This window comes from Fistularia commersonii, chromosome 15 (genome assembly GCF_037954325.1).
Source record: "Fistularia commersonii isolate RoL2024-O1a breed Wild chromosome 15, RoL_Fcom_v1.0, whole genome shotgun sequence".
Taxonomy (NCBI): domain Eukaryota; kingdom Metazoa; phylum Chordata; class Actinopteri; order Syngnathiformes; family Fistulariidae; genus Fistularia; species Fistularia commersonii.
Window position 1 is genome coordinate 17,718,720 of NC_141298.1, and position 16,285 is coordinate 17,735,004.

At 51.1% G+C, this 16,285-nt stretch overlaps 1 protein-coding gene across 3 annotated transcripts in view; it reads right to left on the bottom strand.

The window, feature by feature from the left end:
- The window catches only part of b3gat1b (beta-1,3-glucuronyltransferase 1 (glucuronosyltransferase P) b), a 26,230-nt gene extending 10,346 nt beyond the window's left edge, over positions 1-15,884 (bottom strand). Inside the window, exons 1-2 of one of the 3 annotated variants that reach the window (XM_086160987.1) lie at positions 15,535-15,884; positions 1,826-2,010 (exon numbers count right to left, since the gene is read on the bottom strand). The gene's annotated coding sequence lies outside the window, so the exon portion shown is untranslated. Of the gene's footprint in view, positions 1-1,825; positions 2,011-8,636; positions 8,684-15,534 lie in introns of those variants that run through there. The other 2 variants (XM_086160988.1, XM_086160989.1) reach the window with 2 other exon arrangements.
- Positions 15,885-16,285: the final 401 nt, after the last annotated feature.

Genomic DNA, 16,285 nt, shown 5'->3' on the forward strand with positions numbered 1-16,285 from the left:
TGGACTGCAGCTAGCTAGCACCTTTCCTCTTCACCTGGGCAGACAATTCCAACGTTGCTGTCGTAAAACTACATGGCAATTACAGTGATCCCTCGCTATAACGCGGTTTACTTTTCACGGTTTCGCTACTTCCCGGATTTGCATAGTGCATCGTGTTCTGCATTCTGATTGGCTAAAAAGTCACTCCGCTTCTTCTCTACCTGTGCGTCAATAACGTTGCAGTTTAATATGTACACGTACGTAAAACAGCTCGCCAGATTTAAATTACGTTCGTGCAAATTCTCTCGCGATTTCGAGTTTCTCTAAAACCCATCATGTTGACAAAACGCTCTGGAACGACAAAAGGGCCCAAAAGGCAGCGGAAGATGCTATCTATGGCAGATAAAGTTAAACTTCTGGACATGCTAAGGGAAGCTAAAAGCTATGCGGCTGTAGGTCGGCATTACGGAATGAATGAATCTTCCGTTCGTTCCAGAAAGAAGGAAGAAAAATCATAAGGACGACAGCAGCGATGTATAATAGAGTATTAAATTGTATAATAATTGTAGAAAGGTTTCTACTTCACGGATTTTGCCTATCACGGGTTCTTTTTGGAACATAACCCCGCGAAAAACAAGGGTTTACTGCAATCCAAAGCCACCGCTGAGTTTTACATACGAGTCCGAAGACATCAGCGCCGGCTTCCGCAGGGTGCAGATGAAGGCGACGTCTGGATTCAAGCGATGAGGCTGGAGGTGTAAAATTATGAGATGTTCACGCCGTTTTTGCGGTTGTTATCGTAAAGTTTACCAGCAAATCCGTCTTTGATCGGGCGCACAGTGAGGCATTGTTTTCCCTCAGCTGCTCAAACACGGCTGTAAATATGCAATTTCACTGTTCGCCGGCAGCCGAGCGTGAAGCCAATTCAAGCGTCGCCCGTCAAAAGACCCATCAGCATTCTTTACACCCCTGCAGGCCGGGAGGGTCCCCGAAAACTCACAGGGGGATTTAATGCTCCTTTACTTAAGTCTAGATATGCTCCTCGGCGCAGCACTTGTATGCTCGTGCCCGACGGCTGTGGGCTTTTCATGCGACGCTAGAAATGAGCGTCGCTACAGGGAACAGAATCGCGGTCCACGTGACGTAGAGCTGCCAACTGGCGAGTTTAAATCTATAAATCGGACCTCTCAGACGCGCCTGCCGGAGCTCGCGGACGAAAACCCAAACAGATGCCGTACGAGGACAGTCGAGTGGGGAGGGGAGGCCGGGGGCTAGCGGGCTAATGAAAGATCCCCGGTGTAAAAGGGAAACATGCCCGGGGGCGCCGGGTGCCCGGCAAAACACAGATCAGACTATTAGAGCCGTCTGAACGCCGGCCTCGGAGACACCCTGGCTTTTCATCCTGAGACACGGAGGACGGGTTTTTTGTGACGGACGCAACATCGGGGATTAAACAAATCACGGCTGCGCTGTGTTTGCAAGAATCGTAGATTCAACCCGAGATCGCCGCGGAGTAAAACAAGGTCCATCGCGGTCGATTTAGTACCTCAAGTTGGAGATGTTTCTTAGGATACAAGTAAAGGATGAACGTATTTCTGACTCCGACATTCCTTCAGAAAGGACGAGCCGGTGGTTGTACTCGCAGGAGCCTGGAGGTTCAGCCGGACCTCGTTTCTCCGCTGCATCGGTCGGTTTGGGTTCTGTTCTCCTGGATCACCTGACACCTTTTGGCAACCTCAGAAGGCAGGTTGGTTGCAGCAGAAGGGGTGAAAACGCTCTAAAATTTCACAGATACCGCTCGCTCAGCTCGAGGACCATCGCGAAGCGCGAGAGGCGAAACACTTACGGGGACGAGCGCCGATCCACCGGCGGTCGAAGACGAAGGAGTCGACGGCGGGCCCGGTCGAGTCAGCGGCGCAGACCGGCGGTATCCATCACGCACTCGTGGTGACGCCCGGGCCGATTTCATTCGCGGCGTCTAGCGGGTCGCCGTCCAATCCCCGGGAAGGGTCGCGTCCTCCGTGTCGGCCCCTGCGGAGACAGAGGAGGTCATCGCTGCCAAAGAATGCAGCTTCTCATTGCAAAAACAAAAGCGGGGATTGTCAAAGCGGATGGTGAGGGGACGGGGCGGCGGAGAGGCGGACAATAGAACATATGGCATAAAAAAGGCCAGTCCCACAAATGGAATTCTTGCTCGGGGATGAAGCGGGATTTGAAAAATCGAGAGAGTCAAGCATAACGAGGGGGTTGTTTATCTGAGCCATAAACAGCCGCGGTCACATGGTCCGCCAGTCAGACGGCGAGCGCATTTCCTGACAGGCGTGATGAAAGGGGAGCGCTCCCGATGAGCTCCCGAAGGCTCGGAAAGTCCGACGGCGGTCAAAAAAAGGCTCGGTGGACAGCGGCGGCGTGATGGAGGCGGTCGCCGAGGTGCCCGCAAATTGAATTGAAGATGTTTCCACCTTTCACTTCTCAGAGGGGTTCTGTATGCTTAACTCCCGGGGATTCCATCACGGACCAGAAGGGTTTAAATCGGCCGACAGTGAAGCTGAATTTGATAATCCCAGGTCTCCTGTGACCCACAACACTTCAGGTGCTTACTTCTGGCCCCGTTCACTCAGACTCCCTGGTGGCCCCGAGTGGACTAAGACATCATCAACGCCTCTTGATTGGCACGAAGGCACATGTAGACCTGGTGCCTCTTCCTTGTAGAGCACGAGGTGATGAAATACAAGAAAGAACCGACAACGACATGGAGCCCGTGGAAGTTCCGGTCGTTTCGGTGCAACTGGCCTCTCCACGAAGACCTTGATGGATGCCGAGGTTGGACCTTCTAGGCAAGATGACCAGAGAGGAGAGGCTTAGATGGAGGCGAACGATTGGCCGCGGGTTAGATGGAGGCAGATGTTTGGCCGGGGGTCACATGGAATCAAAAGATCTGCTGCCGTTTAGACGGTGGCAGATGATTGGCTCTGGCGACTCTCGAAGGGAGTTGCCCTAGAATACAAGTTGTGGCCAAACATTGGTTCCATCTACTCCCCTTCCTGAGGGGAGAACTTGTAGACTAATCAAACAAAGAGGACGTGGGACCCGCCTTATCAGGTCGACACTCTGATGGAAGGGAAGGACTCGTTCCCCCACGGCGGCCTTGTGCTCCTGCTCTTCTGTCATTAAAGGACTCCATCATTCCATCGATATTCCGCCCGCATTGGATTCTGCGCCGCGAGGAAAGCGACACTCGGAGTTTGACTGATGGGCGATTAATGGGGCGGCGACTGCGGCTTCAAAGGTGTCAACATAGAGGAAGCACGTAGGCGTGTTATTAAAATGCAAATCGTTAGGCTCAAATTAAATTATTAGCGTAAGCTTGCATTCGCAGCACTGATGTGTAAGAAAACATCTGGATTCAGAAGCGCAACTCGGGGTTCTAGGTGGTTCTCTGACATTTAATGTGTGACATTAATGTCTCCTGGACAAATTGGTCCATCACTTTGCTGCAAGGTCATCTGGCGAATCTAGATATAGTCCTTGGCGCAGCACTTGTATGCTCGTGCTCAACGACTCCGGGTTTTTCATCCAATGCTAGAAACCACCAAGAAAATAAAATGATCGGCGACAGAATCGGGGTCCACGTGACCCCAGTCCAGAGCTCGCCAACCGCCCAAGGAGGCAGAGCCTCCGTCCCGCCACTTGACAAAGATGTGGGCTTGAATTAATAGTGTAAGCTTGCATTCGCAGCACTGATGTGTCAGAAAACATCTGGATTCAGAAGTGCAACTCGGGGTTCTAGGTGGTTCTCTGACATTTAATGAGGGACATTAATGTCTCTTGGACAAATTGGTCCATTGCTTTGCTGCAAGGTCGCCGACGCATCATCTGGCGAATCTAGATACGATCCTCGGCGCAGCACTTGTATGCTCGTGCTCAACGACTCCGGGTTTTTCATACAACGCTAGAAACCACCAAGAAAATAAAATGAGCGGCGACAGAATCGGGGTCCACGTGACCCCAGTCCAGAGCTCGCCAACCACCCAAGGAGGCGGAGCCTCCGTCTCGCCACTTGACAAAGATGTGGGCTTCAATTAATAGAGTAAGCTTGCATTCGCAGCACTGATGTGTCAGAAAATATCCGGAATGAGAAGGGCAGCATGGGGTTCGAGGTGGTTCTCTGACATTTAATGTGTGACATTAATGTCTCTTGGACAAATTGGTCCATCGCTTTGCTGCAAGGCGGCCGCCGCTTCATCTGGAGAAGTGCTCCGACGGCTTTTTCGTTTGGCTTTGGCGCCCATGAACAATTAAAATGTTCCTCCGCGTTTATTTTCGCACATTCATAATTCAGGAAATAGAAAAACTTGAACTGTCTCTTCCGTGTTTGTCAGATTCGCCGCAGGGGCGCCTCTCCGTGGGACTCCCTCGACAGCGCCAGCCGGGGAACGGTAATGAAGGGGCTTCCAGCTGGTCAATCTATAATGCATGCAAAATAAAGAATTTAGCAAATAGGACATGTGGGAAACGCCATGTCCTGAAAGCCTCCATTTATTAGCAGACACCATTTTATCTGCATTACCAGAACAGTGACTTTCGCTTCTTCTGGCGCCATGCTTCTCACGGATGCTCTCTAAGGAAGGCGGATCTCCTGCAAAAGGGCTACACGACGGAAAGCAACACCCAAGGCGGTTTCCTTGTCGAAGTCGGGCTCCTGTGGACACCAGGTGAAATCACCTGATCGCAAAGCTTCGGTCAGGTGTGTGTGTGTGTGTGTGTGTGTGTGTGTGTGTGTGTGTATGTGTGTGTGTGGACCAGGCGACCAAAAACAATACAGCAAGAACTGCGGTACAAAGTACAGAGTCTGTCCCATAGTTTGGGTCATGAAAGCAGCATGTAAACATACTAAAGCTAGTTATGGGATCCACGCAGTTTTGTTTGGAGGCAATTCGATCCACAACTAAACCAGAAGTCATCTCCAATTTCAACCTTTCGGTTTTCCTAACCGCTTCTTCTTGATTCGAAATGTGTTCGACGCCGGTCTTTCATGCAGCCACAAAAGCTCGTCCCTGCATGCAGACGAAGCAGGAGCTCTTTCCATCTGCCAATCAAAGTGAGTTTGAGTGCATTGATTTATCAGAGAACCGCTGAACGTTCTGGGGCGCCGCTCTACGACTGCTAAGCATCAGCGGCTGGAGGGATGATGTTTCGTTAAAGGGAGATGTAGGAAGTGGCGAAAGATGTCGACGTATTAGACAAAATGTTGACAAGCAACCTGTGTCGCGCCGCCACAGATGGCTGATGTCTATCATCTGGACACAAATGGAATCGTAGAAATTTCCTTTCTGGATCACATTCACCCATTCGTTCACCGACGCAACACGGCTACCATGCTAATGCGCTAACCAGGCCCTCGGGGGTCTTTGCCCGAGGACACGCTATGCAGGCGGGAGGAGCTGAGAAACATGTACCTTCTTGTTGAAATCTTTTTGTGGCAACTGGGCCACAAAGGCTTCTTCAGTTCAAACGGACTGAAGGGGTTGGGGGCTGTTTGAAAATTGAGACAGCTTGTTATGCTAACGGGAGAGTTGTTTTGCAGAAACTGGTTTGAATGGAGCTGTTGTGATAATGGGGGGGTACAAGGTAGGTACAACTTCTGGGGACTCCCCCGAACCTTTACCTTTCAGTTGAGTCCCCAGAAGTTGCAGCTGAAGCTATATGCTTCAGCTAAGTCCCCAGAAGTTGTACCTGAACCTCTACCTTTCAGTTGAGTCCCCAGAAGTTGTACCTGAACCTTTACATTTCAGTTGAGTCCCCAGAAGTTGTACCTGAACCTCTACCTTTCAGTTGAGTCCCCAGAAGTTGTACCTGAACCTTTACATTTCAGTTGAGTCCCCAGAAGTTGTACCTGAACCTTTGCACTTCAGTTGAGTCCACAGAAGTGGCACCTGAACCTCTACCTTTCAATTGAGTCCCCAGAAGTTGGACCTGAACCTCTACCTTTCAGTTGAGTCCAGAAGGTATATCTGAGCCTATAAGTTTCAGGTAAGTCCCCAAAAGTTGTACCTTTGTTCGCCCTAAGAACACCCCCATTAACACAAAAACCTCATTCAAGCTAGTTTCTGCAAAACAACTCTCCTGTTAGCATAACAAGCCAACTTGGACGCATCCCCAACCCTGGCGGTTATATACGGGAAACTCTCCACTGTACAGCCTCACGGGCGGGAGGTGCAACTTTCTCAAGGGCAGAGATTCAACTCCAGGTGCCGCAAAAAGATCTTGACTGTCCACAGATGCCCTCCAATCGAAGACACACCCGGCGTACCAACTGAGCCACAAGCTAGCATGCGGTGCACATGAATGAATGCAAGACAAGCAGAGCCCCCCCTTTACTGGCCGTGATGATCAGAAGGTAGTCGGACGGGAACCAGAAGTCCGAGCGGCATTAAAAATAGCGCCCGGACCTGACGAAAGCTCTCTGACTCAACAAGCTGCTTTTGAATTCTGGTGTCCTCTGTTCAACCCCCCTTAGGTAACCGTGACCTGGATGACTCAGCGCCCGGCCTCGGTGCAGCGCTACGGATTCGCGCCGCCGAGTTAAAGTCGCATATCATATTTCTCTCATAGCGTTTTCCTGACATCTGGTTGCCGAGAAGCGTCGCCGCGGCATCTGCGTCAGCCGGCGTGCAAACAAATTAAAACAGGATGTTATTTCACGCAAACTGGTGTCGTGAATAAAAGTCAACCATTAGCGTCGCAGCCTGAGGTGAGCGTTGTGATCAGCGCTCCCCCCAAAAAGAAACGTCCTGGTGCAGCCGCGCTGCAGATGCATGTCGTTGCTCAAAAACTGTCCCGATTATCTTCTTCTCGTCCCTCAAGGTCGCCACGGCCGACCACCTGACCGTCAGCCAATCATCTGCCTTCATCTTAATGGCAGCCAATCATCTGCCACCATCTGTCCATCACCTTCTCCATCCCTCCTCTGTCCAAACCATCTCAGCGGGACTTTATCTCCAGAACATCTACCATGATGGACTCCTTCCTGATCCTCAACATCTCCACCTCCTGCCTCCTCAATGTCTCCAAACCAGACACCACCTCTGCTTTCACCTCCATCTTCTCCACCTTTCATTCCTTCTGGCTGAATATTCGTCCAAACGGCAAAAAAATGTCTGAATATGTGAAGGTGTGAACGTATGATTTGGAAGCTTCCACCTTCATGGACCACCGGAGGTGGAGATAAGCTTACAAGTCGGAGTGGTCTCGCTGGTCTCCACACGAACCAGCTTCTTGATGCGCATCTTAAGTGTTGGGCTCTACAAACAAGAAGAAAAACATATTTTGATCCGTCAGGCTTGTACTACATCCCGCTCGGCGGCGACGCTTGCGGCTAACAAACACTCCGCTAATGAGATATCGATCCCAGAGCGGTGGATCTCCTTATTGCTCTCCGGGTTTCTCTCCAGCTCTCGGGGAACTTCGGTGGCCGACTCAGCCACGCAAACAGCGGCTTAAGTCATACATATTAAGCGATGTTCCTATAGAGCGCCATCCATTAAAGCTGCTCCGCTGCAAACTAAATCTTTCTTAATGCAAATGAGCTTCCGGTTTGCATTGCCTTCACTTGACTAATGTCGCACCTTTTCACACATCGGCTACCACAAGCTAGCCCTTGAAAAAAAATTAGCCGGAAACAATTTCGCCGGACAGCTTGTTCGGGAGGAAACGAGCAAACGACGAGACGGCAAAAAGAAAGGTGCATTTAAAATAGAATATCAAGACTCCTACCTAGGCTACGGATTCATCGCAACCGCTAATACACAAGCTCCGCCCTCGCTATCCATAATTAGCGGTGAACAGCTAGCCCAGGGGTGGGCAAGCTACGGTCCGCGGGCCGCATCCGGCCCGTCGGTCTTTTCAATCCGGCCCGCCAAAGATCAATACAGAACTCATCCTGGATGTGAATGATCGGATCAATGAACCTTGGAGCTCAAATAGGAGATTATTTCATTTTTGGAGCTACTTGAGAATTTTCCTGAGCTGAATGACACAGATTTAGCCTTTGCTGTGAACATACCGACACACAAGAACGAGCTGGACGTGAAGCTAAGAGAGAAAAACTGGTTTGTGTGTGAAATGCAAGCAAAGCCTTCAAAACCTAGCTGGTTTTATTTCAACAGCAAATATCAAACCAGTCTGATACGTAATTTAAACTGTTTTTTTTTCTAAAAGTATCGTATCTTGTGCTGACCCGGCCAGCCAAAGACGCTATGAAACCCTTAAAACTGCTTCACCACTTTCAGACAAACCACGCTAAAAGACAAAACTTGAGGTACAAAAGGAGTTAGGGGGTCACCACTTAATCATTAAATAATTTAAAATGATTGCAATTGCAGAATATAGAGTGTAACGTCTGTCAACTGAAAATGTATTTTATTACTTGGACCCCAGCGCCACGAACCCGTCTGGGGAAACATCTCCATGCATCAAACCGCCTGCTGGAAAGAACCCATCCATTGCTGAATGTGCCGCTTTCATTCCTCCCGCTCTGGCTTGGACGGTAACAGTTGGTGACGGCGTCCGCTCGGTATTTACATCCAGCAAAGCTAGCGAGAATATTCCCAGAAGACTCCCTTGGCTACGTGGTCTACAACCTCCAAGCCCCTGACCTCCATGTGCAGACAGGGAGGTCCCAGAAGGTCCCGACGGCAGACATCTTCTCCGTCCCTGACCCCCCGCCCTCCGACGTCGAGGTCCTTCCAGAAATGCAGCTGCTCTACATGGTATCCTATGAATAAACCTGACGACGCGAATGTTGCGTAACACTCGGGAGACCGGCTTTCTGGCTCTCCGCTGGCCGAACTCGCGAGCGGATGCTCGCTCTCACACCCACTCCGGCCGGCGTCACGGCAACGGCGCCTTTCCAGACGGAGGGTAAAATCGAATCGCCGAAATGCAACGCTAAGAATGCCTGTTAGGGAAGGAACCCGAGAGGCAAAGTGGATTAGATTGGGATCGGGGCCTAAAAAGAGATTAGGAAGCCGTAGGAGATAAAAACCAGACACATCCTCACCCGGTGGAAGGTCAGTGGGCACGTTCTGCAAAACGGAAGAGGGATAAGAAGGAAGGAAGATTTACTTCGTGGAACTACACCTGGCCTCTGGTCGGGTTCCAGAAGCTCCATATTCTGGCTTCCTGCACCGGCGGTACGGTCATTAAAAGGTGCCACTTGACAAAGCGACTACCTGGGACTCCGGCCCCGGGTGGCATCGCAGATCGTCTTCTCCCAGGGAGGTGGAGGTGGAGGTTGGGGAGGAGGTCCTACCAACCCCTTTCATCTTGAGAGGAAAGCAAATGTTACGTCGGGATGTTCTGAGGAGCGCTGGCAGCGGCTTTTGATGGTCCGCGGACTCTCGAGGTGCAAGTAACTCCTTGATGTCTGCAGTCGGGAGGGTACGCCGGGCATTAAAAATGAATTCGATGTATTCCGCAGCTGCGAGGGAGAGGAGGGGAGGGTTTCGAGGCGTCTCCTCGTCCTTCGGCTGAGCCCGGATTACACAGAATAATCCAACGATGAGAATGATACCTTTACCAAGGTCTGGAAAAAACAAGTTTGCCACTCGCAGTACTCCTGGGTAGGAGGAGTCCCGCAAGCTGGGACTTTCATGCCGACAGAAAGCCGGGCATACGTCGGAGTCGCGGGGACAAGAAGAACTCAAAAAACTTTACCTCAAGTACGTGGACTGATAGAAGACGACCCCAGAAGGGACGGCGGCGGCTGCGAGCAGCTGGTAGATACTCTGACACATCCAGCGTTTCATATCCCAGAGACGACGCGTCACACAAGCAACTCGTTCCCTGTCGCGGATCATAAAGTCTAATGCCATTTCCTGCTAAAATGGAAGCTTAATCATATCCACCAGTGGAGTGGAAGGCGACGCAAAAAGAAAATAATCCAGGACCGGAGATTGCGCCCTGGGGGACGCCAAATGACAGGAAATCTTCTGTTAGACAAGAGAAGCGCCAGGCTCGCTTTCAAAAAGCCGCTTCACCTTGAAGTGTGGCGAAAAACTGTAAACCTCTTGTCCAAATCTTCTTGTCGTGAAGACTTGCAGAGGCTGGGGAGTTTCCAAATGGAACTGCCAGGTTTTGGGCGGCTCTAGGTTAGACTGGATGGACAGAAACTAGGCATTCGCGGGTTGTTATGCTAACGGGGTGCCGTTGGTTGGGGCAGAAGAGCAGGTTTTGTGGGATTAATCCTAAACAAAGGAGTGAAACCTGCTGGATCTCATGAACTGAGGCTCAGGTGGACGTTAGCGGGCGATGCTTTCCTGGATCTCTCCTGGTTTTTGGAGCATGCATGTCCTGCTCCGTCTTGGTACTGATCCCAATACGGTGTTACATGTTGGTGACAGGTCTTGTCTGAGGTCTTGACAAAGACGGCTTCTTTGACTCCTCTCTGGAACCATCGGTCTTCTCTGGACAGAATACTGACATGGCTGTCTTCAAAAGAATGACCCTCGTCCTTCAGAAGGAGGTGGCCCGCAGAGTCCACTTCTCCTGTGTTGGACCATCTGTTCGCGCTCCTTCCACCTGAGCCACCTCATCCAACAGGTTTGTTTAGCTTTACCTTTTAACATTCCAGTCCAGGTAGTCCCACAAAAGTTGCTCCTTTGTCCCAACAAACGACACCTCCATTAGCATCGCAACCCCCTTAGACCTACCTTCATCTGATCCACTCCTCCATCTACCACTACGACCCAGACCCGCTCAAACCCCAGAGGTTTTCTTGGGAAACTCGCCACAGGTCATTAGAACCGAAGACGCCTTTGGGATGAGGGTTAGAAGGTCTTCAAGTGAAGAAATTGAAGTCCAGTTGCCACGACAAGAAGATTTAGACAAGAATTCACCATGACTCGCACCAGGCTCGACCTCCACAGACGAACCGTAAAACCTCCCAATTCTGCGGGATATATTTTACCGCTCCGTTTGAATGGAGGACGCCATCTTGCACTTCCAATATCTTCAGCTGGACGTGGCCGCGATCTGAGTTCTGCTAGAACTTGGAAGGGGGGCTTAAATAATGTGATCCCGCAGCTCCATCCGGTTAATATTCGCACTTTCAAACCACTTCCTGTAATGTCATTTTGGATATTGTCAATAATTTGGCGCTGGTTTCCCCCCCGAAGGCGCGTCGTATCACCGGATCGGATTGAGCGGATCTGACCGTAATCAAAGCGGTAATGACGTTAAGATGCTTACATGGCCGACGCCGTAATCGGCGCAGCCGCGTGATGGAATTTAAATGAGCAGCCGGCGGCGGCGACGACGACGCGACCGTCAAGACTCAGGGCCGAGCGCAAGTTTAATATTCCGCCTGGCGTGTAATTATCTTAATCCAGTTATTCTCGTGATCAAAGCGAGAGGCAGCCACTCCGCGGAAGCCGTCATGGCTAATGGGCCGTTTCTCCGTTTGCCTTCAAGTGTCTCGGCCTTCGATAGACATCGGCCGACAAACTGGGACGTAAACACGGCAGTGCATATTCATGAACATGGAGCGGTGAGGCTGATGGCTGGCGAGGCGCCGGCTTCATCACGACCATATTCACAAACATATGATTCCTCCCAGAGGAGCTTATTCGCCATTTGATTGGCAGCAGTTATGTTTCTTCACACAAAAAAAAAGTTATCATGGTCCTCCCTTTACTTCGGTTTGGATATGTAATCCACCATTTTGAGAGTGAGGAGAGGAAAAATTAAATGCATGGCTGCACTTGACTGTACTCTGCGGCCGCAAGAGGAATTGAGCGCCCCCTACCGTGAGGCAGGAGAACTGCGTGCCTCACTTAATGATTTTTGGAAGTCGTTTTTTAATCCCTCAGCACAAGAACTAGTAACACACCAACAGTTGTTTAAAAAATGGAAAAGAAGTTCATCTAGCAAAAGCCGAGGAGACGCAAGAAGAATTGAGCGCCCCCTACCGTGAGGCAGTAGTACTGCGTGCCTCAATTTGTGATTCTTGGGAGTCGTTTTTTGACCACTCAGCACAAGAACTAGCGACACACAAACAGTTGTTAACACATTGGAAATGTAGTTCATCTAGCAAAAGCCGAGGAGACGCAAGAAGAATTGAGCGCCCCCTCCTGTGAGGCAGGAGTACTGCGTGCCTCACTTAGTGATTCTTGGTAGACGTTTTCTAATCACTCAGCACAAGAACTACTAACACACAAACAGTTGTTAACAAATTGGAAATGTAGTTCTTCTAGCAAAAGCGTTTACGCATTTACGCATTAATAGAGACAGCAACCTGGTGTGAGTGCAGCGCATGCTAGCAGTCAGCCGCTATTGAGGCTCAGCAGCCGGCGGCCTCACCGGACGTCTCCTCAGTATTTGAACGACATACGTGAAAATCCAGACATTTTGAATAAAAAAACAATCAAATGAAAAATACCGTCATGGCGCAAATCAACAATAAATAGAACCATTTCATTCTGTTTTTCATTTGACATTATTTTCTTTCCAAGATTGCCAAGTGAGGCACGGCCTCTGCTGCCTCCCCTGCCTGCACCTCACTGATATATATAGAGAGATTTTACAGATCACGAGTCATTCGTTTTGACTTAAACTACTTTGAGTCCGTCAGGAAGTAGCAAATCTTTTGGCACCCGATTAGATTTTATTGATTAAAATCAAGCGGGGAGATTTCCCCCTCCTGACAGGACGGGAGGGGAGAGAAATAAATAAAATAAGTAAATAAATGGAAAACAATCACAGCGGCGAAAACAATCAGCTATCATAATCAGCAATGCGTGGCTTGGACTACATTATCAGCCGCAGAGCCGGAGGAACTTCCACTACACGCCTGCATTATGCTGCGTGCTCCCCATCCTGATTACACACACACACACACACACACACACACACACACACACACACACACACACACACATTAACTTGTTTACTTTGCTTCTGGTTGCTGATGTCGGTCCCGCAGGGGAGAAACTTTGCAACTAGCGCAACGACTTTTAAATAGTGCACTGGTTATTCCGTGGAGGAGACGGATGCACGACACACCATCTGGAGCTCCAGCCCAGGGAGGAGGTCCATGGAGGAGGTCCAGGGAGGAGGTCCATGGAGGAGGTCTTCTGTGAACGCTGCCCACGACACACATGGATGCAGCACGGAGAGCTGATGTCAGCACGTCTCACTCATTATCGATCGGTTCTTTATATATTCTGCTCATCCTGGGGAGTGGGGGGGCGGAGCCTAGCCCTGCTGTGATTGGATTGGACGAGAAGCGGGGTTCACCCTGGACCAATCACAGGGCCACTTAAAGAGTCATGCAACCATTCATTCTCTCATTCACATCTGGACAATGTGGGGTCTCCATGAACCTCCTGCATGGGTTTGGCTTGTGTGAGGAACCCGGAGAACCCTGAGGAACCCCCATGTAATCATGGAGAACATGGAGATGCCGGTCGGAATCCAACCAGGGATCTTCTCAGTCAGAGTGGAGATGCTGGCCACTGCATCAGCAGATAACCCCATTAGCTACAACGTTAGCATACACCCGGAGAACCCCGAGGAACCCCATGCAGACACGGGGAGAACATCGGAATCCAACCGGGGATCTTCTGGCTGCTGCACCATCAGAACCTGAAGACCACCGCTCGGCGGTAAACAAGTGGGTCTCCAGTCTGCTTCCAGACCATGAGGACCCTTGGAGGCAGCGCAGCTTCACCAGGCCGGGTCGATGAGAAGGTCCAACGACTGCTATAAGGTTGAGGAGCAGAACCTTGACGTCTGCTCAGGAGTGAGATGTTCCTCAGATGGGAGAGAAGGTCATCCGACAGGTTGAAACGAGTCCCTCCAGGAGATGCGGCGGGTGTGAAGATGTCAGGGTTCCACCCGGTCTTCTGGAACCATCTGGCCTCACGAATAACTTCATCATTGACGTCGGAGCGAGCGGCGCTGGTCCAGCGTCCTTCTCGCACCTTCAGGGAACCTGTGAGTCACGGCGACGCCGCCTGGACCTCTGGGCGATGCAGAGTCACCGGGACGGTTCGAGAAGAACGCCGTGGTGGAACATTTCCAGAAACAGGATCACCGGGTTGCTAGTTTATGAAACCTTCACCCTCAGGAGGTCCAGGAGCATGGACTCTAGGACCTCCAGGCTGAAGAACTTTCTCCAGCCCAATGCCAGCAAACTCCTGAGCAGAGGTTTACATTTCAGTGAGAACAACCATCCACACGTCCGGACAATGCAGGGCCTCCTAAGAACCTCCTGCGTGAGGAACCCGGAGAACCCTGAGGGACCTTCTCGCTGTGAGGTGGAGATTCAACCGCCACACCGATTGCAGACATCTCAGATCTGGAAAGACCAACCACATGGGGAGCACGATGGATCTGATGGACGTCCTGGAGAGGCAGATGATTGAAAGAAGACCACCGCACCAAGCTGAAGGAGATATCAGGCTGGAGGGGGGAACCTACGTCTGATAGCTCCTCAAGCTTCGGCCTCAAACAACCTGACGCAAAGCATCTCCTGCAGACCAGAACATCTAGAGATGGAAGGTCCTGAGGTCCAGAACCAGGATTCAGCAAACACCTCAGAACTTCACTCATCCATCCACCCATCCATCCATCCAACCTCCAGTGGTCTGATGGAAGGACACCTGAGATCCCAGAAGACCCGTTCCTTCACCAGGAACCTGCCATTGATCATCTGCTTTTTAGATGACATGAAACATCTACCCATCCATCCATCCATCCATCCATTCACTCACCTATCCATCCATCTACCAATCTACCCATCCTCCATCCATTCATCCATCAACCGACTTTCCATCCATCCATCCATCCATCCATCCAACCTCCAGTGGTCTGATGGAGGCCAACCAGAACACCTGAGATCCCAGAAGACCCTTTCCTTCACCAGGAATCTGCCAAGGATCATCTGCTTTGTAGATGACATGAAACATCTACCCATCCATCCATCCATCCATCCATCCATCCATCCTTGTGTCCATCTACCATCCATCCACCAGTCCATCCATCCATCTAGCAGCCATCTGTTCATCCATCCATCTACCACTCATCCATCTGTCCATCCATCTACCAATTCATAAATCCATCCATCCATCCATTTGTCCATCTACCCATCCATCTACCTGTCCACCATCCATCCATCCATCCTTCCATCCATCCATCTTCTCATCCATCCATCCATCCTTCCATCCACATGATGAAGGTTTTCCCACCGAGAAGAAAAAGTTCCCGTGAAAAGTTGCGTTCTTCCCCCGGGAACCCGCGCAGATCCTCCATCCCATAATAAGACGAGCTGCTGCTTCCGATCCGGAGGCTGCTGCAGGACGGCGCCGTGCGCGCGCGCGCGTGCGTGCACGACCAAAAGTGGGTTCGAAGTGAAAGTTGGACACGCGCGAGAATCCGGACGGACGATCGATCGACCGATCGACCGATCGACCGATCGATCGATCGATCGATATGCTGGTGTTCGCTTTTAAACAATCACGTGCACGGACGGGCTCGCGCGGAGGAGAAACGCACCTGTCACCTGGAGACCCGACGTGCACGCGGCGGGACGCGACGTCAGCGAAGTTCCACGAAGTGAAGCGGGATGGAGGAGGCGAGATCACCCACGACGCGTGGATCGACACGGGATACCGCCGTCTGAGCGGCCGCCGCCTCTTCTTCTTCTCCTCCTTCTCCTCTTCTTCTTCTTCTTCTTCTTCTCCTCCTGGAAAGATCTCGTCGAGGCAGTCAGAGGAGCTGCGTCCTCCTCCTCTTCTTCTTCTTCTTCCTCCTCGTCCACGTCTCGACAGCGTCGCCGCCTCGCGCTGCGTGACGATTACAGGTGCGCGTGTCGGAGTGTGTGTGTGTGTGTGTGTGTGTGTGTGTGTGTGTGTGTGTGTGTGTGTGGTGTGTGTGTGGGGGGGCGCTAAACCCTCCCTCCTCATCTTCTTCCTCCTCACCATTGACTGTATCTAGCAGAGGCGTGGACGTGGACGCGGCTGGGAGTTTATTCGTGTGTGTGTGTGTGTGTGTGTGTGTGTGTGTCAGTGAAACCGGAAGAGCCGTGGGGATACACCGGAAATGTCATCTTTTTGTTTGTTTTTGAAGCCAGTGGATGGGAAGCGTGGATGCTGGAGGTCCATGAGAGGCTTGGAGGTGCAGGAAGCTCCGCTTCTTCTTGAAAGGTTTGACATTTAAAAGCCAGCGAGGCCCAAACCTTTGCAGAGGGCCGCCGCCGCCGCCGCCACCGCCATCTTTGGAAAACTCTGACGCTTTCAATAAAAGC